At 45.7% G+C, this 3,787-nt stretch overlaps 1 protein-coding gene across 1 annotated transcript in view; it reads left to right on the top strand.

Annotated features, from left to right (window-relative positions):
• Positions 1 to 3,787, top strand: part of WDR93 (WD repeat domain 93) — a 42,672-nt gene that overhangs the window by 37,656 nt on the left and 1,229 nt on the right. The window lies entirely within an intron of this gene.

Here is a 3,787-nt window from a genome sequence, read left to right as displayed (position 1 = left end):
GCCCCCTTTGGGCTTCTGTGCTGACCCAACAGTCCCAGCTCCACAGGGCACACACACCCCTTGGCGAGGGGGTCGGCAGGCCCTGTGTGGTACACCAGGTGACATTTCCCTTGAGGGTGGAGGAGGAATACCCTCCCACCCCACCCCACCCCCGTTTTTACTATCCCTGGGAGAGAAATTGTAGGCCTATCCTAACCTTCCTTTGCCTTTCTTGAGAAACAAAGGGACGAATCCCTGGAAAATTATTTATAGACTCATAGATCCCAAATGTGCATGCCATCAGGCTATTGGAATTCAGAGGTTTTGTGGGAGGCCTTACAGATGTTCCGTCTCCTCTCCCACTTTGCAGATGGACAGTCCATCTTTTTGGAAGATGTATGCACACACGTTGCTTCAAAACGATAGACAGCAGTCACATGTGTTGTGCCATCATGGGAAGGAAAACCCTTTCCTTGCTGATGGTGGAGGGAGGTTGTCTCAGGCTCCAGAGAGGGCTTTCCCCAGGGGGCACCTGACGGTCAGTGCCCAGCCTCACATGAACACGCATCCTCCCCTGTCCCTCCTCACCGCTGAGCACTGACTGCCAAGGGGAAGCACACTGCAGATATGCTGGTACCACGTGGCAGGCGGCTCCACCACCCCTGCCCTGGCCGTTGGTGGATAACCTCACCTCCCACTTCCCAGATCATGCCAGTTCCTTGGCTGCCCTCTCACCCGCGTCCCCTGGGTCACCCCCCAGCCCCCGTCCCCCTCCTGATGCAGAGAAACAGGCTTCCTGCTCATACCCAAGGCCATCTCCCCCCCGGGACACCCAGACCTTATTGTCCAATCTGGTTGGTGACCTCTTCCCCTCCACTGTCCTAATCACAGGCATGTGTCCCGACGACATTCCCATGTTCGAAAACAAGCAAGCGCCTTCCCAGTTCTGCAGCCGCCTTATTTCTCCTCCGCCCAGAGCGCGGCTCCCAGCAATCAGTCCACACCCCACTCCTGTGTCCTCTTTTCCCATCTGCGCCCCAGCCCACTGCAGACTCACCGTGGGTGTCACGCTGGCCCCACTTTCCCAGACAACATCCTCAACCAGTCATTTTTGTGAGTTTTTCCTAATATTTCTGTAGGGTAAATTAGAGGTGGACTTTCAGAGTTACGGGGTAGGCATGTTTGAACTGGGATAGTTGTACCCACCAGCCCTCCAGAGACGGTGGATTCACTCTGCATCCTCACCCCTTCCCCGTACTGGCCAAGAAATGAGGGATAAAAATTGATAGCTCATTACTATTTTAATTTGGAAATTAACAAGGTTGAGCATCTTTGTGTTATATCTATTGTATGTTTCTCTCTCTCCTTCTGTGACCCCACCTGGGTCTTTTTCTTACCGGTGAGTTCATTTTCTTTTGATTTTAAGAGTTCTTTGTTAATATGTTGTGAATAATTTTTCCTGCTTTGTCTTTGGATAGGAGTAATTTTGGTTGCTTGTTTAGCCAAACAGAAGTTTGGTATTTTTCCATCTTCTCCCTTAGGCTTTGCTGAGGGGCCATTGTAAAGAGCCTCAAATTCAGGGTGCAAATCTGCAATGTGATGGGGGGGTAGACGAGGGCCCCAGCTGTGTGACAGGTCAGACCTCAGTGTCCTCATATGTAAAACAGTGACAGTCCTATCTCCTCATAGGACATTGCCTGGCACATTCAGTAAAGGTTAGCCATTATTTATTACTAGATCATAGAGAAAGCCCTTCTACACGCCAACATTATATTTTAAAAGTCACCCACATCTTCTTTGAACAGATTAATGACTTTATTTTCAGTCCTCCTTTTAAAACTTGCCCTAGTTCCATCTATGCGCTGCCTCACGGCCGGTCGCTCACTGATTCCATGTTGTCCTGACCCCTCTGCCCAGCAATTTTACTTCCACTTATTTAGCAGCAGCAATAGTATTATTATAATTAACTTTTACTGGAACTCTCCTACAGTGTTGGTGGGAATGTAAATTGGTGCAGCCAACAGTTTGGAGGTTCCTCGGAAAACTGAAAATAGAATTACCATATGATCCAGCAGTTCCACTCCTGGGCATATATCTGGACAAAACTCTAATTCAAAATGATACATGCACCCTTATGTTCATAGCAGCACTATTCACAATAGCCAAGACATGGAAACCACCTAAATGTCCATCGATAGATGAATGGATAAAGACATGGTACATATATACAATGGAATACTACTCAGTCATAAAAAAGAACGAAATAATGCCATTTGCAGCAACGTGGATGCAACTAGAGATTATCATACTAAGTGAAGTAAGAAGGAGAAAGACAAATACCATATGATATCACGTATATGTGGAATCTAAAATATGACACAAATGAACCTACCTATGAAACAGAAACAGAATCACAGACATAGAGAACAGATTAGTGGTTGCCCAGGGGGAGGGGGTTGGGGGAGGGATGGAGTGGGAGGTTGGGGTGAGCAGATGTAAGCTTTTATATATAGAATGGATAGACAGCAAGGTCCTACTATATAGCACAGAGACCTATATTCAATATCCTATGATAGGGACTTCCCTGGCGGTCCATTGGGTAAGACTCCGCGCTTCCAATGCACGGGGCCCAGGTTCGATTCCTGCGGGAACTAGATCCCACATGCATGTTGCAACTAAGAAGTCAGCGTTATGCAGTTAAGACCCGGGGCAGCCTAAATAAATAAATAAGTATTTTTTTAAAATATCCTGTGATAAACCATAATGCAAAAGAATATTTAAAAAAAGAATGTGTATATATGTATAACTGATTCACTTTGCTGTACAGCAGTCATTAACACAACATTGTAAATCAACTATACTTCAATTTTTAAAAATAAAAAATTAACCTTTACTGAGCACCTACTGTGTGCCAGGTACTATGCTAAGTACTTTTGTGGCATATCTTGTTTCTTACTATGATTATTATCATCCCCACAGTACAGCGAGGAAGACAGAGGTCAAATTGCCCGTCCAGGGTCCAGGCGTCATCAATAGGGAAAGAGAATGAGGCAGATCTGAGTGCCTCCTGGAAGCAACTGCTAGGATACATTTTCAGTGAAAAAGGCAGACGGCACAACAATGTGTTGCACACTTCCATTTAAATTTAAAAAAAGATTATATGCATGTCTGTACTTGTGTGTATGAACAGTATTCAAGGATTTATAAGGAGTTGTTAATTACAGTTGCTTTGAGAACAGAAAATAAGGATCTGAGGTGAGAAGGAGACTTAATTGTATACTCACTTGTATCCTTGATTGTTTTTTTTTTAAAGCAAAGCATAGGTTACTTCTTTAAGTTAAAAAAAAATGCTTTAATGCACTGTGTACCAGCCCTCTCCATGTGACTGTCCCATAGGCAGAGCTGCAAAAAACTGCGGTCCTTGTCTTTCTCCACAAAAGTGTCCCTTCTCCCGTTTGCCCTAAGCTTTTAAACTTTTAAAACGTCGCTCACTCAGGCACCAGAGGTGGAAAGCTGGCAGCAGCCTGCATGCTCTCCCCAGAATGAAGGCCTCCTCCTGCCTGCTTGCAGTGGCCAGCTCTACGTGCAGAATGAGGGGTGACCCTGGGCTTCTCTGATTCTTCCACACTGACTATGCATTTATATGTTATTTTTTAAAAACTATTAAAAAAAAAAAAACTCAACTCAAAACTCTTATCTTGGGGCTTCCCTGGTGGCACAGTGGTTGAGAATCTGCCTGCTAATGCAGGGGACACGGGTTCAAGCTCTGGTCTGGGAGGATCCCACATGCTGCGGAGCAACTAGGCCC

Source organism: Physeter macrocephalus, chromosome 11 (genome assembly GCF_002837175.3).
Source record: "Physeter macrocephalus isolate SW-GA chromosome 11, ASM283717v5, whole genome shotgun sequence".
Lineage (NCBI taxonomy): Eukaryota > Metazoa > Chordata > Mammalia > Artiodactyla > Physeteridae > Physeter > Physeter macrocephalus.
Note: the sequence above shows the minus strand (reverse complement) of the source record. Positions and strands in the feature narration are given on the sequence as shown.